Genomic DNA, 23,778 nt, shown 5'->3' with positions numbered 1-23,778 from the left:
GGCCTCACACCTCAGTCACAGTCACCCTTCTGCAGCTGAAGGTCCCTGGCTGGACAATAGCAGCTGCTACATGCACAGGGTTCAGATGTCTAGGTTCAAGCCCCCACTCCCTTGTTTTCCAAACAAATGACCTTGGAGCAGGGCTTTGAGCTTCAGCAGTGTTCAGGGGTTAGGAGGACCCCCTCACAGAGCAGGGCCTACCTCTCAGCCTAGTTTTTGCCATCTTCTCATGCTCACTGAGAGACTGGAGGGAGCTTATTCTACGTGCACTGTGGATGAAGCTGTGGAGGCTCAACCAATGTTTGGCATGTGGGCTGGTCTTTCACCTGAGCAGCTCTCATTTCCAGTGATGCCTGATTCTGGAGTTCTCTCCAGTTTTCCCCACTGCCAGCCGCCATTCGTGGGGAGCAGGCATGCACCACTCCCCTGTCAGTGACAAAGCTCTGCAGCTGAAGCTGAGCTGTGTGTAAGTCAGGGGCTCAAGTGGGGCTCTCAGCCCATTGCTTTGTGACTCTCTCTCTCCAGGGGAACAGCCATCATTTCATTTCAGAGCAGCGGGAAAGATGTCAAATGGGGGCCTCAAGGGATTGAGGGGTGCAACCTGCCCAGGCTTACGCAGGGAGGCAGCAGCAACCATTTCGCCATCCTGCCCTCTTTGGCTTTGCACAGCAGCCCCAACTCAGCCAAGCCACTGAGCCCTGGACAAGGAATCCATCCCCACCGAGGACAGCACATCTTCCCATCTGTAAACCCCAAGCCAACCAGGCTTGGGGGTGGGCAGGAGACTCCCCCCTCACATTCTTTCACCTTCTGCCCAGAGCATGAAATGAACTAAGACATGACTAAGAGAAAACGGCAGAAAGGACAGCAAGGATCTTCAGGGGCTGGTGCCAGGTGAAGGACTGTCGCATGCGAGGTTTCAGCTACGGCCGAGCGCATCGCAACTGCCCTAGAAACGCTGGTCCTCACTGCTGTCCTCTAGCAAACTATCCAGACCACTAAGACATGGGCAGTAGCCAGGCACACCATGAGCAGCCTGGCAGTGGGTGCTTGTGGGACACAATCCACATTTATGCCTGGGGGCTCCTGCACTGCCCCTTCCCCGTCACCTGAGGGAGGGTTGTCAGGGGAACAAGGTCCTGTGGGCAGGTGGAGAGGGAGAGGTGTGGAGGAGGGGTATGGGGGAGGGCTCAGCACCTCCCACAGGTGGCCCAGCAGGGGTGGCCCTGACTCGGTCACAGCCTGGGCCCTTCCAGGCCATGTGGTTCCACCTTCAGAGGGCCCCAGTGTCTGCTGTGGGGCCAAAAGAACCTGGCGAGTCTCAGCCCCTGGGCCTCCTAAGCTCTCCATCATGTGCCCTGTCCTGGGAGGGGGGACCCACTCTGACACAGACTCTGCCTGCTCCTGGCCAGGGCGCACAGGACTCAGGCCCAGCATCTCCTCGATGTGGTGCTGGATGTCCTGGTACTTACCCGTCTCTGGCGCTCAGCTAAGACAGATGAAGCCAGAAGGTGCCCAGGGCAAGGACCCAGAAGGGCAGCCCAGGAGTAACCCTGCCCCACTCAGACGAGCAGGACAGGGCGGCTCCAGGAAGCTCTCCCAGGGCCTTGCACAGACCCGGCCTAGAGCCTCCCTCAGGGGGTGTCGGGGCAAGCCAGTGTCACATCTCAGGTGCTCTTTCTAACTTGGCCCCATTCCGTGGTGGTGTCTGCTTGTCCAGGCTCTCTCTGCTCATTCATCTGTCTGTCCGTCTGTCTTCAGGGGCCCACTGGACCTGTGGTGTGAGTCCCCACAGCATGAGTCTGCAGAGCAGCCAAGTGGCCTCGGCCAGACCTAGGGAGATGCAGCCGCCGCAGCCCTGAGAACCCTCTTGGGGGAGCCTCTGTGTGTTCCCCAAGTCTTGTGTGGGATTCGATGACACCAAGTCGTCAGCTGTCAGCTGCCGGCCTCCTCCTCCAGCTCCAACTGTTCCACCAGGAGGATGGATCATTTTGACCAAGGGCCTCCTTGATTATCATCAGGTCCCGCTTTATTGGCTGTGACTGCAAATCACACCTGGGCACTTGCAGGTCTTCTCCAGGCTGGCATGGATGCAGAGCTACAGCCCCCATCAGCGCAGATGCTCTGCCCTCAGTAGTGAAGGAGTCTTTTTGCTCCACCCCAACCCCGACTGCCCATTCCATGTCTGTCAGCATCTGACGTGCCTGAGAACAACCCTGTGCCCACAGCCCCCCAGGGCTGGCAGAGCCCACTCCTGGTGGGGAGGGGGAGCAGGCTCTCAGGGTCCCAGCCTCACCCCTGCATGAGGGGCTGGGGGCTGGGTGGGCACACACACTACCTTCTGGATGCTGGGACACAATCAGCCCCCCAGACGAGGCCATCAGACATAATCTGCCCTCCCACCCAGAGCCCACGACTGGCCCAAGTGCCACACTTTGCCTGTACTGATGTTCCTAGTCCTGGCCTGAAGCCCCTCACACCTGCCTCTGCACCTTTCCTGATCCAGCCAGCACACACCTGCTGTTCTCTGGCCCTGCTCAGGCCAGACATCTCCCCACATGGCTGGAAGTGGTAGGTCTCCCAGAGTTGGGGGTGGCTCAGCCTGCTGAAAATGGCAGGGTGCATAGATAAAAAAAGCCTGTCCTTATTAGGAAGAAAGAACAAAGTCTGCTAGGGTAAAAGAAGGCTGGACTTCTTGACAACACAGACCCCGCATCCCAAGCAAGGAGTCCACAAGACTAGGAGATGGAGGCACTCAGACTCAGTCTGTGCCAGCTGGCTGCTGGGATGGTCCCAAGAGGAAGTGCTGGTTGGAAAGGGCACCCTTGCACCCACAAGTCTGGGGCCAGGATTTAGAGGTACATCATGTAAACATGGCACCTTTGGACCCTGGCCTGTTTTGATAACTGCACAGACCCTGGGCAAGAGCCGGGAGGGAGGACATGATTTTTCTCGGGTACCTCCAATGTGCAGGCAGGGTGCTGGGCACCAGCCTGTAAAAGCACACAAGATCCAGCCCTTCCCCTTTGCCTGGCATCTGTGAAGCATCTGCTTCCTGGAGGTGCCATCAGCCTCCATCATCAAGGCAGCTGGCCTGCAGGGAAGCCTGGCCTCTCCCTCAGAGAAGCGTGGCGGAAGCCAAGGGGAGCTGCTCAGTCGTTGGCTTAGGTGAAAGGCAGCACTTGGGGAGCCCTCCCAGCCCACAGAAAAGGCTTATACTCAGCAAACCTTACACCCAGCTCCAGGTGGTGGCTGGTTGGAGGAGACCACGGGGGCCTCCCCTGTGAGATCCAGAGGCCTTTGAAGCATGACACAATACCCAGTGTCTCCCAGGCCACCCCCTGCTCTGGGACCCTTTCATATGTCAACCTGCATTTGTTATTTATTCATACATCCCATACATTTTCCGTGAGCCCATCAGAGCAGTGGAGGCAGGACTCAGGAAAGGTTTCCCTCTGTGTCTGGGCCACATCGAGTGAGGCCACAGAGGGGCAGGAGCCCTTTGGATAGAGGGGACAGCATGGTGGCAGCATGAGCAGGGGGCGTGTGGGGCCCTGGGCTTCGGTAGCATGGGTGGAACTTGGGGTTTGGAGGAGTGGGCATTTGCTGATAACCCGCTGCACCCCAGGCTGTGCTGATGGCCACCGCACACATCTCCTTCCTGGACTGTGGCCCCCTCCCCTGCACCCTTCCCTTCCCTTTTCTCCAGAAAGGGGACTCACAGGCCCCCCCATGCAGCTCTGCTTCCTGAGAAGAAAGTTCTGCAAAGTCCTGGCCCAGACAATGGTGCAGACTTGAGGTGGCACAGGCTGAGCTGGGTGCCTGGGGCCCCAGGCCAGACTCCAGGCCCACAGACACCCCTAGACCTGCCCTCTGCAGGTCAACCAGCTGTGGGGGCAGAATAACGCTCCCCAAAGATGCCTACTTCCTCATCCCTGGAACCCACAAATACGGGGCCTTCCATGGCCAGAGGGACTTGGCCAATGTGAGGAAGTGATAGACCTGGAGACAGGAGGTTGTCCTGGATTATCTGAGGCAGCCACAAGGGGCCTTATAGGAGGAGGTGAGAAAGTGAGAGTCAGAGAAGGAGATGAGAAGATGGAGACAGAGGTTGGTGCAGTGTGAGGAAGAGGCCACGAGCTGAGGTACCACAGCCTCTGGAAACCAGGAGAGGCCAAGAGCTGGTTCTCCCTGGAGCCTTCAGAAGGACCACAGTCCTGCTGGCCTCCAGAATTGTAAGATTACAAATCTGTGTGATTTAAAGCCACCAAGCTTGTGGTCATTTGTCACTGCCTTGAGAGGAAATGCAGACACTGGCTTCTACAAAAGCTGAAAGAAAGAGCAAACTGCAAAGGCTGACTGAGGGGCGTCTTTGTAGACCCGCTCCTCCACTTAGATATGAATAAGTGGGGATCAGGCATGGAACAAGTTTCTGGGCTTCATTTTGCCCTTGAAAACCTCCAGCAAGGCACAAGGGGCTCCAAGCCCTACACCCTGAACTGACCCTGGTGTCCAGGCAGCCTCCGGGAGGCCACCCTAGATTTATGAGGGTGGAGCACCCTCCACTTTGGCTACTTTTAAAACACACATTGTTCAAGGCAGCAATCTGGGAATCCTCCTGGAGCATCCTCTCAGCCCCACCCTTGAGCCACCAGCAAATGGTCTCGCTCCAACTCCAATGCAGATCGGGGCCCATCCAAGCCTCACTTCCTGGCCAGGACCCCCGCATGGATTCCCGCTGGAGCCTCCTGGCTTGTGCACCACGGCCACCCTCACCCTCTGCAGTCTGTCCTCAACCCAGCAGCCACTGTGATCCTTTGCAACCTGAAACATTCTTACCACACATGGCACAAAACCCGCAATTCACACCCCTTCCATGCAGAGTGAAAACCAGTGCCTGTGCACCGTCTGTCCAGGCCCAGAAAATCTGGCTGCAGCCGCCCCTTCTATCTTGCCACCTGCCTCTCCCTGGCCTGCCCAGCCTCACGGCCCTGCCTGCTGCTCCTCCAGCTTCCAGGCTCAGCCGGCCCTGGGACCTGGGCTGCTCTTCTCTAAGCACCCGAATGGCTCCTGCCCTCTCCTCTGCCAAGTCTCTGCTCAAATCCCACCTTTGCACTGGCCAACCTGATGGCCCCTATTTAACCCTGCAGCCACCCACATGCCCAGCCCCTTCCTGCTGACAAAGGAGACCACCACTCATTGGCTCCGTCCATTGTTCACTCTCCATCTCACCTTGCTTAAGCATCACCTGCCCCTTTCTCCACATGAGTCCGCTGATGCATCCCCAGTGCTTACAGCAGTCTGGCCTAAAGAAGGCACACCACTGACATTTGCTGGAGAAGCGAGAGGAAAGGCAGAAGATGGTTAAAGTCACCAGCTGAGGCCAATGCAAATGCTTCTTTCCAGTGGGTGGTACGTCTGCATTCTGATCTCAGGGTACATGGGGACCAGAACATGCCCCATGGTAGTCCTGGGAAAGCAAATCCTGATGGCAACTGTTTGCTGTCTTTTGTCTTACTCCATGTGATGTCACCAAGAGGGGGACAATTCTGGGCACTTGGGCATTCAAAAGAGCTGGGCACGCTGGTACCAGGCAAGAGGGTCAGCAGATATGTGAGCAGTGGAGGGCTGGGGGACCAGCACTCACTCCATCACCTAGGGCTTGATGTGGGTGCTGTGGAGTTTCACTGGATTGTTATGGGAGGCACAGGGAATGCTACCTCAATAGCCCCTCTGAGATGGACCTGCCCAGGCCACTGCCACCCTCACCCCAACACCTTGCTTTGTGCCTGGAAACCCAACTGATCCAAGTGCGGGCAACTTGACCAGGCATGGCACATTCATTAACTGCCAAAGGCCAATCCCCAGAACTGATGCAGAGGGCACTGCCCAGTGGGTGTCAGAGGTTCAGAGGCCACTGGCAGAGAGCAGCAGGGACAGCAAAGCAAGAGACAGAGAGAGCAGCCAGGCTGCAAAGCTGTCCAGGGCCTCCCAGCTCTAACCCCCAGAACTCACTGCCCCACAATATTCCCCAACACAACTTCCCATTGATTTAAAGATGGCCACAATCTGCTGCTGCTCTTTCTTCCCAATACAGACAGGCTTTCTTTATCTATGCATGCATCTCCCCATCCATCCATCCATCCCTTCTTCCCTCTCTCCCTTGCTCTCTCTATCCACCCCTCCCTCCTTCCATCCATCTATCCATCCTTCTTCCATCCATTTCTCCATCCTCTTTCCTTTCCTGCAATCCATTCATTCATCCATTCCTCCTTCCTTCCTTTCTTCCTACCTTCCACCCACCCACCCATCCACCTCACCATCCTTCCCTCCATCCTTCCATCCACCCATCAACCCTGCTACTATTAAAACTCTCTGATAGTGAACAAGAAAGATTCAACACTGGCCTTAGCCTCTCTGGGAAAGTGACCATCGACCCTGAACAATGCCCAAGATTCAGCCAGGAAAGGCTGACTCCCTCAGGCAAGAGAGCTGGGAGGTGGGCTGCCAGAGCAAAGCAGGAAGGTGGAGACAGAGTGGGGACACTCATCTTCTGTGGGAGCCTCTGGAGGGAGTTTTCAGAGCCAGAGCACAATGTGCTTTGTGTCTTAATAAAATCCCTGCAGGCTTGGGGTGGCAGGTGGCCTGGAGGGAGGCACCTGGACAGGGGAGACCCATGAGGATGCTGCAGTCATCCAACTGGCTTTGCTTGAATTAAGACCAAGTTGAAGTTAGTGGCTCAGAGGGCCCAGAGGACTGCTCAGCTGGTCTCTCAGAGAAGGGCAGGCTTGTGCACAGATCTCAGTGGGGATGCTGGTGTTGAGTGGCACAGATAAGGAGATGCAGATTCTCACCACTTGGCAGCTGGGCTTGAGCACCATCTCTGTGGAAACTGACAGGCAATACTGGTAATAGGAAATCTAAATATTTGACAAAAAATTTTCCTTCCTCTCATTTATTTCTCCCAATCTTTCTCCCAGGAGAACAATGAGGGAACTGCAGCTTGTGGCCAGTGCTGAGTGGGAAGTTGTTCTGTAAGTGGCCACCCAGGACAGGTTGTCCCTGAATGCACGGTTATGGGTAAATCTGTCGATAATGCAGAAAGGTAAAGCCCCCCCCCACCCATCCCACAATCCCACTCCCCTCCCAGGGGCCACTGCAAACATCAGTGTCTTTGTTTGCTAAGACTGCTGTGACAAATACCACACAATGGTTGGCTTAAAGAGCAGGGATTTATGTCTAAGTTTTGGAGACTGGAAGTCCAAAATCAAGGTCTCAAGAGGTCATGATTTCTTCAAAGTCTGTGGCCCTGGTGATGGCTCGACCTCTGCCTCCAGCATGTGGTCATCTGTCTTCTTTTGTCTCTGGCTCCCTCCTACAGCCTTGTCCACATTTTCTTCACATGAAGGACTCGAGTCATACTGGAATAAGACCCACCCTGCTTCAGTTTGGCTTCATCTTAGTGTGGTCTTCAAAGGCCCCATTTTACAAATGGGCTTACATCCCATTGGACTGAGAATTAGAACTTGAATGAGTCTTTGCAGGAACATGATTCAACCCTTCACAAACAGTTTGATGTTCAGTATTCCAGACCCTTCTCTATGCATTTATGGGCATATGTTGAAACAGAGAAAGTTGTAGGTGTTCTTTTATCATTACTTATTTAACAAAATGGGGCTATGCTCTGTTCTGTGTCTCCTTCTGCAACTTGGTCTCTATCCTTTTGAAGCATCTTGGCCATCTCCATGAGGACACATGGATCTACTGGCCATTTTCCACAGTTTTCTGGAGGGCTGTGCTGTGTTGATGGAAGCAATTCCCTCTGATGTCCAGGGACACAGATTCCATACAAGTCCCTGGGAAAATGAAACACTATGCTTCCCCAGACCCCGCTCCAAATCTCTGTTAAGGCGAAGTGGCCAATGTGACCCCTAACTGGGCAGCCACAGGCAGCCAGAGACCCATGGAAGAGGGAAAATGGGGGGAAATGGAGACGTGAGGGAAAAGTTGACCTCACCACATTGCATCCAAAGCTGGGGAAAACAACAATTGGTGTGGTGCATTCCATGCAGCTGATATATTCATGGATAGTCATATTTACTGATCTGTTTCTGTTCTAGTTTGCTAATGCTGCCAGAATGCAAAACACCAGAAATGGATTGGCTTTTATAAAAGGGGGTTTATTTGGTTACACTTACTGTCTTAAGGCCATAAAGTGTCCAAGGTAACACATTAGCAATCGGGTACCTTCATGGAGGATGGCCAATGGTGTCTGGAATACCTCTGTCAGCTGGGAAGGCACGTGGCTGGCATCTCCTCCAAAGTTCTGGTTTCAAAATGGCTTTCTCCCAGGACATTCCTCTCTGGCTGCAGTTCCTCAAAAATGTCACTCTTAGTTGCACTTGGGATATTTGTCTTCTCTCAGCTTCTCTGGAGCAAGAGTCTGCCTTCAATGGCCGTTTCCAAACTCTCTCATCTGCAGCTCCTGTGCTTTCTGCAAAGTGTCCCTCTTGGCTGTAGCTCCTCTTCAAAACATCACTCACAGCTGCACTGAGTTCTCTCTGCCTGTCAGCTTATTTATATGGCTCCACTCATCAAGGCCCACCCTGAATGGGTGGGGCCACACCTCCATGGAAATATCTAATCAGAGTTATCACCTACAGTTGGGGTGGGGCACCTACCATGGAAACACTCAAAGAATTCCAATCTAATCAGCACTAAAATGTCTGCCCCACAAGACTGCGTCAAAGATAATGGCATTTCGGGGACATAATACATTCAAACTGGCACATTCCACCCCCTGGAACCCAAAATGACATTATCTTTCCATATAGAAAATACATTCATCCCACAACAATATCACAGATACTTAAATCATTTCAGTAACAACAGTTAAGTACAAGATCCCATCAAAATCAATTATAGGCGTGGGCAGTCCTAACGCATACTTCTCCTTTAGCTGTGGATCTGTGAACGTAGAACAAGTTATGTGCTTCCAATATACAAAGGAGGGACATCCATAGGATAAACATTCCCATTGCCATAAGGAGAAACAGTAAGGAAAACAGGGTTTAGGGGACCAAAACAGTTCCTAAAACCTGCAGGACAAACTCCATTAGATTTCAGTCTGAGAGTCATTAACAAAGCGAGGTTGCATCCTTGGGGCTTGAGAAAGCGGGAGTCTAACCCTTCCTAAGGGCCTTTGCGGCAGCCCTTTCCTCTCCAAATGCTTGGGTGAGTGCTCCAACATATCGATACATTGCGGAGACCACCTTCTCAGCCCCACCCTCCTCAAACATTGGGGTAGCACCCGGATTCCTTTCCATCTCCAGGGCACATGCTCAATCCCTTCAGAACAGTGTGGTGGCAGCCAGGCTCTCCCCAATTCCCTGGGAATGTGCTCCACCCTCTTTGGGACCTGGGGTGGCAAAGCATTCCCTGAGCATCGAGGCAGAAGGCCCGCCCTCAACCTCCAGGGCAAACTCACCCTTTCCATGCATGTGGGCTGCTCTGCTCTCCCAGCCTGAGACCTCTTGACTCCAGACCTCAACCTCCATGGCTCTGTCCTTGAAGAAATTTTTCCTTCAGTTTGTTCCTTGTCCGTCTCCTCCAGTCCAGACTGGCAACGGCTCTGTCTATAAAGATCTTGCAGAAATTCCATTGGCTTTTCATGAAGCACACAGGGGTCAAAGCCATGAGACAATAGGACTTCCCACAAATCCTTTCTGCTTAACTCCTTTTCCAATCTTGGCTTATACTGATATGGTGGTTGTGTTCCATGTTTGGTTGCATCCGCACATTGGGCTGTAGCTTCTGGGACTCCACCCCCTGGAAGCCCATAATCTTCCAGGCCATCAGCAGCCTGCGCCTCTTCCCCCTGCAGCCCGTCCTCCCGTCTCTGGCTGGCTGATGGAACACACATCCTCGCCCTTCCCGGGCCTCTCATGTCCCTCCCTCCCCGGGACCCTGTCCTGAATGACCTCTTGTCTCCCGTGCCCTCGGTCCTTCCACACCTCCCCTCCTCCGACTCTCCAGCCTCCCATTCATTCTGCCCTCTCCCTCCCCTTGCCTCCTTCCAGCTCAGAACCTGTCCCCCAGGCCCTCCCGCGAGGACCCCACTGCAGTCTTGGCGTTCTTAGCACATCCATGGAAGTTTAGGGCCTGGGCAGTGCTCCCGAGTCTGACCTGAGAGCACAGCCTGAGCCACTGGTCAAGAAGAGGAAGATGTCTGTGCTGTGGTGGTTGATGTGAGTCTGTGGTTCCCTCTTTGCCGCCTTCTTTTCCCTCTCCTCAGTCTTGTCTTTAGCTCATCTGTGTGACTCTGGGCATCGCAGATACATACCTCTTTATGGTACAAGCTGGAGGTATTATGTTGAGAGAAAATGTGAAGACAATAGGACATATGATCAGGCTGTACACAAATAAAAACACTACACCCAACGGTGCAGATTATCCTGAATGCAATAATTCAAGTGATTAACTTGTTCAAAGAACAATGTATCTTCTGGAAAATTTCACATATTCACCATACCTCCCTTGCCCATAAAATCTGCCTTACATGTGGGGATTCCTCAAAGTCAATGCAAGCAAAGTCAGTTTTGATGAAATTCATCACCTCTTCTCCAACGATTTAGATATTGAGGCAGGAGGTCCCTGGAGGCCAAAAGACTGTAAATCCAGTTGGAAGGCGGCAGTTCTCATTCCTTTCCGTAATTGCCATGAATATCTTCCAATTTTTTTCTTGCACCTGATTCAAATGTTCCAGAAACAGAGGTTGGAATTTGGCTTTTATGCCATTGAACAGACTGGCACAAACCATTTGACTGCATAATACTCGTCAACATGGGCTTCAAAGAGGCCATGAAAGAGTGTCTGGGGCTGCATAATTTTCCATAATGTGGATCATCTACAAGAAAATGACCAAAACTATTATGGATGTGGAGAAATGCCATGTCATTTTTCAGCAAAGCTGGATATTTACATATATATTCTTCCACATAAAGGGTTTTTTGGTGGTGTAAGTGGACTGACAGTGGAACAATTTAGAAAGAGCAATTGCTTTCCTAATGTCTTCTGGGGATGGGGAGGAGAAAATGACGACCTTTGGAATAGAATTCACTATGCTGGATATAATGTGACAAGACCAGAGGAGGTTTTAGGAAAATACAGGTCTATTCCTCATCACCATCAAGGTGAAGTCCAGTTTTTAGGGCAGTATAAATTATTAAAGTATTCAAAAGAACACCAGTACATTGATAGATTGAACAATTTATATACACCAAAAATATTGGTTGATAGGTTGTATACAAATATATCCGTAAACCTCATGCCAGAGTCAGCGTCAAAGACTACTAAAAGAAGTAGCTGTCGTGGTAAGATAGAACACAGTGCTGGATTATAAACTTGGAGTGCACCCTTAATGGAGGTTAATTAATGGATGTGCCAGGGTGCCTGTTCTCCAAGAAGAAGAGACAGTAGTCCTCAGTGTTTACACATGGGCCTATAAACAGACAGCCTTCTTCCACCTATCCTCTCTATCTGGAGATGCACCCCCATGATGAGTGCTGCAGAAACCAGATGCTATTGCTTAATATTGGGTGTTGAGAGCTCCCTACAAAGAGATAATTTTTATACTAAACTCTGTAATTTAATTCAAGGGAATGCTTTATTTCCATTTAAACATTTTCTACATATACATATGTGATGCAAAATAATGTGTTCAAATTATTAAAAAGCAAGATGTGTTGCAGTTTTGCATGTAATTGGTTCTGCCTTTATTTGACTTTTATAAACATTTTTTTACTTGCATGGAAAAACAATGTAAATTTATGTCACTAAACAAGGTTAACCCTTATGTGAAATGAAGGAACAGTCAATAATTGACAGCCAACTAAAACAGCAAACTGTTATACTAGTTTTGAGCTTTAGGTCATCAGCCTTTTTATATGGAAGAAGTTACAGCTTTTATAGGTTTTTAAAAGTTAAGAAGAAAAGACATACAGTTTTCTTCCTAACAGGATTGCCTAATTTTTCCTTGCTTGCAATCTCATCAGATTTTGCCAAATTACAACCATATTGTTTATGCATATTGCATGAGTATTACCAAGAAAATCTTAAAAGCTGTGATGTGACATTATATAAAGAACCCCTTTAGTTAAATGTCTTTCATGTACCTCTGGTGTGTCAAGGATTTTGTGCCTCAATGTCCCCAAGGTTGTGTGTGTGTTTGTATGCTGTATATTTTTTTTTGTAATTCATAGTAAGCAGCACTTTTTATTACTTCCAGTTCAGAAAAGGCAAAAAAAAAAAAGTATTTCTTTTAAAAACAAAACATTTTTTAAAAGAATGAGCTATGGAAAACACAGTAATATTTATAATATACAAACAAATTACAGCATTAGATAAGAAATTAAATATTTTTGTGAAGATAAATCTTAGTAGATATAAACAAATTTTACATTTACTTCTCAGAATCGTAGAACTTAAGGTTTAGAAAGGATTTTTTAATGTCAGCCAGTTTCATTCAAACTTTTTTTCCACTTTTGAGAAATTATCTCTCTGGTTAGTTATTAAACTTTCCTCATTGAAAGCATAATTGAATAGAATTATGTTATAAACCAAAATCAGTTATTTAAATGCACTGATATCATTATATAACATAAAATGTCTCTGAATATAGATCTTACTGCCTGATGCAAGTATGTACTCTATCTTAAATTTAGATGAAGTTTTCCACTGCGAAAACAAATAATATCTTAGCTTTGAAAATTAATTATTAACCAAAACCTCTTTACAATATCATAAGATATATTCACAAATTTAAGACAAAAACTTGTAAATTTGTAAAATGAATCTTTAACAACAATAAAGAATGGTAGAAATCTGTATATGAGAGAGATGTTTGGAAAGCATTTGCTTCATGGATTGTTCACCTAAAACAGGAATGTGGCTGTTTATTTCAGGTTGTAGGTAACACTGAAGTTATTTTCTATGTCAATACTGGTAATGCATATGATCACAAACCAAATCATAAAATAACTGAAATCCTTACAACACTGAGCACACAGCTGTCTTTTAGGATACCAAGAATAATTTTGCCACATTTATTTCTTAGAAAATTTTCCAAAATATTTATCTTTCCATTTTTTTGTTGTACTCAAAATAATAAAAATCAAACCTTCTTAAAATTAAGATGTCTGTATCTACTTTGTGTATCTGTTCATTTTATGCCTCTCATAGCCACGTAGTTTTAAAATGTGATGAAATGAAAAAAGTGGATTGAGAATGGTAACATTTGTTCTCTAACCAAGGCAGTTGTTGATTTCCTACAAGGCAGTAGGGAGTGTAGGAGCAAGATTAACCCAAAAATACTTAAATATTTTAGAGTTGGGGAGAATTAGGGTTGTTTCTGTGTCTCGTTGGGGAAACATAGTTTTCTATTTTTAATGTGGAGCTGCCCACATTTTGATATCTTTTCATTTTGAAATACATTTTACAGTCTGAAGAAAACTAAGTACTACTGGTATCTGCCTTATTTTCTTGGATTGTCTGACATTAATTTTCGCTTTAGGAGTTGGACATGTCTCTTTTTTCAGTTTTGAGTATGTGTCATCATGTGAAATTCTCCTTGCTAGTTTGCTTTTTGTTTTATGCTTTATGTTTGCTTGGTTTTGTTTTTGGTTTGCTTTTTCCTTTTCAAGTGCAGACCTAAAATTTATTTTTGCCTATAAACAGGGATCTTTATATGTTTCCAAAGAATGACAGAACTTTGCCCAATTATCTTCATTGTAGGAAAATAAATCTGCTTCATAAAAATTAACAAATCTGCTGCAAATGCAAACTATATTCTTTATAGTTATGTTTGGTAGATTTATTTATCACCATGTAATGACTTCCTATTCTGTATTAGTTGCTATGCTAGGTATGTCTATGGAAAGAGTATTATTTCATTTCTAAACAAAACAACTCAAAGAAATTGAAGCCTTTCTAAAATTATGAAGACATTCTTTGATAACGTATCTGTTATATTTCTTAGTTTCAAAGTCAATCAACCTATATACAAGGACATATGGCTATTATGAGGTCACTTTGGCACTCCTGGGAGAGTTAACATAGTGCCTTTCAATTAAGTAATGGTTAATAGGCCTGTTTGTAAGGAAAAAAGGCAGCATTGCACACATTTGCTGATACATTTTGTCTAATTCACAGTAGAGCTAGTCATTTAAACCTTTGCCAAAACTAGGTTTTAATATTTACAAAAAATCTGAATTTAAATTTCTGTTTGTATTTTGTGAAGAGATGTTCAGTGAGAAAACCTTATTTGCAATATTAGGTAAAGACAAAATTATATACCAAAAACTTGGTTATACTTTCCCAGACAAGATACTGATATCCGTTTTAAAACAGAATGGAAAAATACCAATATAATATTCTCATTCTGGAGGCTCCCTACAAGTGAAAGCAGATTTTATGTCATTTCATATGGCCTTTTCTTGTCTGTTTTATTTCTTAATGTCATTTTCAGATAAGTATTAGTAGTCTAGATTTATTGTTTTGGATTTGCAAATATGCCAACTGAGAAAACTAAAATGGACATAGTATTGTTTATCAGAAAGAGGAAATGTACTTAAGATTATTTCATTTATCAAGATCTGAAAGGCTTCTACTTAAATGCACTGAAATAAAAGCTGATGATTTCTTGTACTCTCAAAAAAAATGGGCAAAGCCTTTCTCTCAGCCAACCCTGCAAACAAACACATGACCCTCCCCCCTACATGGAACATGACTCCCAGAGTATAAGTCTCCCTGGCAATGAGGGATGGGACTCCCGGGGATGAGCCTGGCCCTGGCATCATGGAATTGAGAATACCATCTTGACCAAAAGGGGGAAAAGAAATGAAACAAAATTTCAGTGTCTGAGAGATCTCAAATCGAGTTGAGATTTCAATCTGGAAGTTATTCTTATGCATTATGTAGATATTCCTTTTTAGTTTCTAGTGTATTGGAATAGCTAGAAGGAAATACCAAGATCTGTTGAATGGTAATCCAGTTGACTTGATTCTTGATGAAGATTGTATAACTATATAGCTTTTATCAGGTAATCATGTGATAGTGAAATCCTGGTAACTGACATTACCTTTTCCCAGTGTATGGGCTGATGAATAATAAAACAATGAAAAAACATATAAATAATAGGGAAGACAAGGGGTATAGGATAGTTTTGGAGTTCTTTTTTATGTTTTTAATTTTTTATATTTCTTTTTCTTTATTTTGGAGTAATGAAAATGCTCAAAAATTGATTATGGCAATGAATGCACAACTGTATGATGATATTGCGTGCCACTGATTGTATACTTTATGGTGTTTGAGTACATCTCAATAAAATTGCATTGAAACTTAAAAAAAGGCAAAGGACAGCAAAAGACATTTCTCCAAAGAATATATGTAGATGGCAATAAGTACATGAAACGATGCTCAATATCAGTAGTCATTAGGAAAATGCAAATCAAAACCAAAATGAGATACTACACACACTAAGGTAGCTGTTATTTTAAAAAATGGAAATAAGTGTTGGCAAATATGTGGAGAAATTGGAAACCTTGTGCATTCCTGGTGGGAGTATAAAATGGGGCAGATGCCATGGAAAACAGTTTGGCAAGATCTTCAAAAAAGTTAAACACAGAATTGTCATATGACCCAGCAATTCCACTCCTGGGTGTACACTCCAAAAGAATTGAGAACAGGGACTTGAATAGATACTTGCACACCAATGTTCAACAGCAGCATTTTGCACAATAACCTAAAGTTGGAAACAACCCAAGTGCCCACCAACAGAGGAATGGATAAGCAAAATGTGGTCTATCCATACCATGGAATGTTATTCTTCTGTAAAAGCGAATGACATTTTGGCATATGCTGCAACATGGATGAACCTTGAAATCACTGTGTTGGGTGAAATATGCCAGATGCAGAAGGACAAATATTGCATGATTCTGCTTATAGGAAATATCTAGAAGAACCAGATTAATAGGGCCAGAACACAGATTAGAGGTAACCCAGTGTGAGAACCCAGGGTCCATGCCCCCTCCCCTCCATAGTGGAAGTGAGTTATTTCATGTAGTTGCCGACTTGACCCAGAGAGATGTTAAAGGTCATGAGACCTCTCAGGGGTAGGGCGGGGGGATAGCATACAAACTGTACCATAACCAGAGCATTAAAAATCTCCTCCCTGATCAATGTTGATAACAAATCACACCCCTGTGTCACAAGACCCTGCAAAACTCTGCTCTCGCACCTCACAGAATGTCTCTGCTCTAACTCTTATAAACCACTTCCTAGCACTCTTTGTGGAGCACTAACTTCCATCTTTCCCCACCGGCTTCCAACGGGAAGAACTCTCTCCTGTCTGTAAGTCCGATTAAACTCATGCCTAAATCCATGCCTGTGGGTTCTTCAGTCTTGGACTGAGCCAGGTTGGAATATCTTTTATAACCAAGTTCAGGTTGTTTAAAATTATTATTCAAGCCACAAAATAGATGAGTCTATTACAGTATCTAAAAGTAAAATGAAGAGTATACTTGAGAAGAATTTTTCTAGGTTCAACTATAGAGTTCCTGGAATATACACAGCCTCACTTTATAAAACAATCATTTCTTCTGGTATTGGATGGTGGTGATGACAGCACAACTTCATGAATTTAAACACCACCACTGAATTTTATACTTGAAAGTGGCTAAAAGGAGGGAAAATTATGTTGTGCATGTTACCACAATAAAAATATTAGAACTTTTTAAAATTAAAAAACCCAAGAATTTGCGTTTGAAACCAGTGCAATTTTCTCAGGCACATCTCATGGAGATGTGTCCAATAAAAGTTATTTTAGTAAAACAAATTAATGGAGTTTTAAAGGATGTAAAACTATAACAAAAGGAATTGTTAAACCTCCTTAAATTATTTTGAATAAGGTAGATTATAAACCAACTAACCAGCAATAACACAAAGAAACACTTGAAACAGAGAAATAGTTAACAAACTTAATTGATCATTTAAAGGTCAATACTGGCTAGAACATGGCAATGCAGGACAGTTACTTGAAACCTCTCTCCAGGGACTCAGAGAAAAGGGAGCAATTCTCACTTGTTCAGAACTCTGGAGGAATGTAAAGACTGGAGAAGTATCCCACAAATACTAAATCAAAGAAAGAGAAAAATCAGGTAGGAAACTTCCATACTGGACCTGCCAGTCCTCTCCCTGCCACCTCACTCAGTACCACACAGCTCAGGAAGTTCCCAGAGGTAGCAGCCAGGATCCCTCCCACCTCCTACCAGGGACACAGACTATAAAACCTCTCACAGGAGTAAGAGATCCCCATCTATATCTGGACACAGAGATGCAAGCCCAGAGGGACCCACAGCAAGACTCAAGCCTCTGGGGATGATGGAATACAAAAGAGCAGCGAGGAAGAGTTTCCAAATGTAGGATTAGGGAGGGAAGGGCAGAACATAGTTGTTCTAGTTTGCTAATGCTGCGGAATGCAAAACACCAGAGATGGATTGGCTTTTATAAGAAGGGGTTTTATTTGGCTACACAGTTACAGTCTTAAGGCCATAAAGTGTCCAAGGTAACACATCAATAATTGGGTACCTTCACTGGAGGATGGCCAATGGCGTCCAGAAAACCTCTGTTAGCTGGGAAGGCACGTGGCTGGCATCTGCTCCAAAGTTCTGGTTTCAAAATGGCTTTCTCCCAGGACGTTCTTCTCTAGCAAGCTTGCTCCTCTTCAAAACGTCACTCACAGCTGCACTCCGTTTCCTCTCCTTGAGCCAGCTCATTTATATGGCTCCACTGATCAAGGCCTACCCCGAATGGGTGGGGCCATGCCTCCACGGAAATATCCCATCAGTTATCATCTACAGTTGGGTGGGGCGCATCTCCATGCAAACAACCTAATTCAAACATTCCAACTTAATCCCCACTATTCTGCAAGATTGCATCAAAGAATATGGCTTTTTCTGGGGGACATAATACATTCAAACCAGCACAATAGTCCTCTCCCCAAAGCAGCAGGTAGCCAAGCAGAAACTGCTGAATCAACTGTTGGGGAACCGGTGGGGGGGGGGGGGTGGGCAGCATTTCAAGGCACAGGTCAGTGATGGATGAAGAGTCTGAGAAAACGGGGGCAGAGACTGTAATTCCAGCCATGGGTCCTGATGCCCTTCCCCCACCCTTGAGGGAACAGCAGCGGGCAGCCCAGTCCTTTCCTCGGGGATGACGGCAGACGAGGGTGGCCGTGGGGGTCCTCTGCTGCAAGTACGGAGCCACATTTTGTCTGGTGAAGTGAGAGCACAGGAACCCCACAGTTTCAGCCCCTACTCGCAGATTCTCTGGGGCTCTAAGGAGGTAAACATCTTCTGGGGACTAAGTAACTGAAGAGCCGGGGCAGGCTAGAAAGTGCAGGGGAAACTTCAGGACTCTGCAGAGCCTTTCCAGACCCAAACTCAGGGAGAGTGGGCCTGGTCTACAACTCCTGCACAGGTACCCAGCCCTGTTTTTGGTGAGAAATACTGAAGACTCAACTGTCAAAGCAATGCCTTAACACAAACCAAGGCAACAATTAAATCCTAGACAAGAGAGAAACCCACCTTCAGAATACACCCAGATAATCAGATGAAGATAATCAGATGACCAGATAGCAGCAAAAATTCACAAGGCACACTAAATGTCAAGAAGAAATGGCTCAGTCAAAGGAATAAATCAAAAAGTTGGAGGAGACATAGAACCTGGGACAACTAATCAAAGATGTTCAAAAAAATCTCCTGAATAAATTCAAAGAAATAAAGAAAAATGTGTATAAAGGGATAAAGGCCATTAAGAAGGCACTAGAAGAGCATAAAGGAGAATTTGACAGAATACATACAAAAATAACAGACATTATGGAAATAAAAGACACTGTAGATGAAATTAAAAATATACTGGATATACACAAAACAGATCTGAAGAGGCAGAAAAAAAGAATGAGCAAGTTAGAAGACAGAGCAACCAAATTTGAACAGAGAAAAGAACAAATGGAGAAAAACATAGAAAAATTTGAGCAAGGTCTCAGGGAAATGATTGACAACACAAAGTGCAAAAACAAACTCATTCTGAGTGCACCAGAAGGAGAAAAGAAAGGAAAAGGGCCAGGAAGGATGTTTGAAGAAATAATGGCTGAAAATTTCCTAACCCTTACAAAAGACATAAATATGCAAATCAAAGATGCCCAACATACTCAAAACAGAGTAAATCCATTAGACCCCCTTGAAGACACATCCTAATGAGACAGTCAAATGATGAAAAGAAGGAGAAATTTCTGAAAGCATCAAGAGAAAAGCAATTTACCACATACAAAGGAAGCCAAATAAGACTAAGTGCTGATTTCTCATCACACACCATGGAGAAAACAAGGCACTGGTACAATGTATTTAAGATGCTGAAAGAGAAAAAATGCCAGCCAAGAATTTTCTATCCAGCAAAGCAGTTCTTCAAAAATGAGGGTGAGTTTAAAATATTCACAGATAAATAGAAGCTGAGATAGCTTGTTAATGAGAGACCAGCCCAAATAGAACTACTAAAGGGAGTTCTGCCAGCTAAAAAGAAAAGACAGGAGACAGAGGCCAGGAGGAAGGTACAGAATTGAAGAGTATTGATCAGGGTAACTAAAAGGATAAAAAGAAAGAAAAAATAGTTCTGACAAATAAAAACCAAAGGATAAGATGTTTGAAGTAAGAACTGTGTTTACAGTAATGACTCTGAGTGATAATGGATTAAACTCCCCAATCAAAAGACTCAGATTGGCAGAAGGGATTAAAAAACACATATATGATCCATCTACATGCTGTTTTCAGGAGACTCATTTTAGACCCAAAGATACAAATAAGTTGAAAGCAAAAGAATAGAAAAAGATACTCCATGCAAGCAAGCAACCAAAAAAAAAAAAGTTGGCCTAGCTATACTAATATCAGATAATATAGACTGTAAATACAAAAAAAAAAAAAAAAAATATGAGATAAAGAAGGACACTGTCTATTAGTAAAAGGGGCAATTCACAAAGAAGAAATAATGATCATAAATATTTATGCTCCAAGTCAAGGTGCCAGAAAAAATGTAAGTCAAACACTGGCAAAACAGAAAGGAGTAATAGCCCAGCACCATCTATGGGCTGCCAGAGCCTCTCTGAGCAAGCGTGCTCTCTGCTTGTGCAACTGTCACCCACCAGCACAGAGAGCCCATGTCTGACGACTTCGACCCCACCACATCTGGCAGGACCCCTGGACTTCCTTACCTCGGGTTGGGAAGGCCCAGGGTGGCTGAGGGTCTACCGGGTGCCTGGATTTCCTGTCCCGGATGAATAAGAGCGTAGCAAGATGAGTCGCGGGATATCCTGCAACTTGGAGGTGAGTGGGTTGAGACGGACTAAACAAACTGACCAGGGGGTCACTCTAGAGAGGAGGTTTGCAGAGGTTGTGTTTCCCTGCCAGAGTGATCCGCATGGCGCACTCTCGGCCCCACCACCAAATGATAGCCCACTAGGACTATGAACCCCCGACGGTTCTTCCATGGGCTGGATGCTTTCACCAAGTCTTGGAAACCACGCCGATCATCTTCCCCTGGCCCTGGGGCGCGTCTTGTCTAGGTCAGAATCCACTGTGGCCCCGAGGCCTAGCTGGGGCGGTGCCGGGCGAGGGCTGGGGAGGCGGCGGGCGAGGGCTACAGGGGGGCTGGGGAGGTGGGGCAGCGTCCGCCCTTATCCCGGCCAAAAGCCCCAACACTGCCGCCTTTGCGCGGCAATTGCCTTTCTCGGGTGCCAGCCCACAGACGGCCCCGGGCCCCGAAGAGTTCCCACCCCAGCGCGGCAGCTGCCCGCCCCGCTCAGGGAAACCCACCGAGACTCGGGAGCCTCGCCCCCCTCCAAGAGCCCGCGCCACCTGCCAGGCCAAGACTGATCGCAGTTGCCCGCACCAGTGGCAGCCCCTCCACCAGGAGACGATGCCTGCGGACAGCATGCCCCCACGCCCACGACCTGCTGGCCTCCGTTTCGGGCCCTGCCTGGGGTTCCCCCGAGAGCGGATGGGATCCGAGGCGCGGTGTTGCTCCGAAAGCCCAGGGGACCTGACGCCCACCGCTCAGGGAGTGTGTGTGGCACGAAGGCACCGCCTGCCAGGCCGGACCCTCGTGCCCCAAGCGTCGGCCTCCGAGTGAGACGGTTGCCGGGTGGCTCTGAGGGCCGAGGGACAGGTGTGCCCATCCCAGGTCAGCCGTGGAAGGAGTGTCACGGGCAGCAGGGGCTGAAGCGGGCGCAGGGTGGGGGGCGGGACTCCGCCGGAGCAGAGGCGAGGTGAGGGGACGGCTCTAGGGGAGATACGTTCCCGTGCGTCGGGCACCAAGAAGGCCTCGGGCTTCCTGCTCACTCCGGCCCGGCCTGGCGCGCTCGGTCGGGTCCGCAGGGCCTGCGAGGAAGGGCGGGAGGGGCAGGTGGCCCTTGCGGGCTGCGCGGGCCGGCGGCGGGCGCTACGGTTCCAGTTTGGGGACTGGGGAAAGCAGGGGTCCTGCAGGGGCGGGTGCAGAGGGTGTCCTGCGCCGACAGTACAGACCCCTGAGGATGGCGGTGGGTCTGCCCGGCGGCCCGGAGCCCCGCATCTGGGGGCACAGACCCTCCAGCTGCCCGGGCGACGCTGCGTATCCAAGCGCAGCACCGGCTCTGAAGGCTGCAGGCGGCGGCAGGCAGCGTCTACGCGAACACAGCCTTGAGCACGTCCCTTCGCGTCTGATTGCGGAAGCGACGCAGGGTCTGGTCTGGTTCGAGCTTCGATGGGAAACCACCTGGGAGGAGTGTTTTGTTTGATATAATTAGACAGTCTCTTGTCTTTGAAAACAATAACCCTTTAAGTAATGATTAGAGAATGCCACGTTAGACAGGATTTCTGAAAACCATATCATAAAAACTCGGTAAAAACAATTTGGTACACTAAATGAAAGTATCAATTGCGTAAACAGGACACGTAAGGTTTTACATAGCATCCTAATTGCTATAGATACCGCAATGAAGTGTGGTTAATGGAAGCCAAGCATTGCTAATTAGAATGTATACAAAGATTTACTGCAACGCCCTCTATTTTCTCTACTTAGTTTGGGACTGTATTTTTCCAGGCAAGCAAGAATAATGTGGACAGATGAGAAAAATGGGGACAAAAATTAAATGAAAAATAGGGCACGATGGGGGGGTGGAATGTTTTTTACTTTTATTTATTACTATTTTTATTTTTATTTTATTTATTTATTTATTTATTTATTTATTTGAGTAGGGAAAAGGTTCCACACTTGATTCTGTTGATTTGGTGATGAATGCACAACTCCATGATGGTACTGTGAACAACAGATTATACACTGTTGATGGTTGTAGGGTTGTAGGGTGTGTGAATATATCTCAATAAAACCGTATTTTTAAAAATCAGTTGACAAGTCAAGTTTATTTCTGGGATCTCTATTCTGTTCCATTGATCAATTTGTCAACCTTTTTGCCAGTACCACAGACTTTATTACTGCAGCTTTAAAATGAGCCTGGAAGTCAGAGAACGTGAATCCTCCAACTTTGCTCCGCTTTATCAAGATTCCCTTTGATATTCACGGTGCTTTGAATTTCTATATAAATTTTAGATTCAGCTTACTTTCTTCTCATAGTACTTAGTTTGGTTGTAATAGAAGGTGGTGGCTGTCTCTAATTCTTTGTCCATGTCTTGGGCCATCTTCTTAAACAAGTTGAGCTCCTGATATGAGATGTTCATGTTTCAATTCACTTCATGAAGTTTTTTTTTTTTTTTCCATTTTTGAGCAGTATGATTCTTCCTCAGTTGAATTTCTCTCAAGTTGCATCATGTGTTTTTGAAGGACCTCAGGAAATCTTTGAAGTTTCATCTGAAACTTCAATCTTATTTTCCAGCTTTGATTTTGTAGACTGCAAAGATTCTTTCTCATCGTGGAGACCTTTGATTTGCCCTGTGATCTCTTCACTTTTGTGCATTTATTCACATACTTTCTTGACTATTTCTTCTTTTTCTCTTTCCAGCCTTTTAGAGGAAATATTTAAGTTCACCATATCAACGAGTTTCCTCAGATCAGTTGCCAATACATAGACTTAAGAGATCTCTATTTTCTGATGCCATCATCCATGCCAGCTTCTCTAAATTGATCAGGCAAGTTTATGATCGATAACAAAGTTTCATATGGAGATTGTATCTGGTTCTCTTTATACTGCATAGCTCCTTCCAGTCTTGCATTGAAGTGTTGAATCAGTTTTATTCCTTTTACTCTTTCCTTCGATTCTCGTATTCTTTGCTGCCATCTCACAGTTTCCTGGGCAATCACTTGTAGATTTTCCTGAAGGTGAGTGTTTTCAAACATACCATCCATTATTTCCTTTTGAAATTGTTCTCTAATTATCTGTGATGCTGTTACAATATTTCTTGCAATAGTCTTGTTAGATTGGAGAAAGTCTCCTGCCTTGTAGTGTAACTGAGACTATTCTTGAAGGAAAGCCATCATCATTCTATGAGATGAAAATTTAGGGGTCCAGCTTTTCTGTTCTTTTCCCTGATGGCCCATATGGTCTACTGTATTACTAAGTGAAGGACTGTTCAGATGTGTATTGAGTGCTGTCAGACACAGAGTCTGTGTGTCAGAGGACCAGGCTCCACCACAGAGGACTCAAGGGCTTTGGATGCTCATGTCATCAGCAGCCTTCTC

At 46.4% G+C, this 23,778-nt stretch overlaps 2 pseudogenes; one reads left to right on the top strand and one right to left on the bottom strand.

The window, feature by feature from the left end:
• LOC119544550 overlaps window positions 1-223 on the bottom strand; it is a 44,993-nt pseudogene extending 44,770 nt beyond the window's left edge.
• Window positions 224-413: 190 nt separating this feature from the next.
• LOC119544549 lies at window positions 414-21,237 on the top strand (annotated as a pseudogene).
• The last annotated feature ends 2,541 nt before the right edge of the window (window positions 21,238-23,778 follow it).

Source organism: Choloepus didactylus, chromosome 9 (genome assembly GCF_015220235.1).
Source record: "Choloepus didactylus isolate mChoDid1 chromosome 9, mChoDid1.pri, whole genome shotgun sequence".
NCBI lineage: Eukaryota > Metazoa > Chordata > Mammalia > Pilosa > Megalonychidae > Choloepus > Choloepus didactylus.
This window is presented reverse-complemented; position numbering and strand designations above follow the sequence as displayed.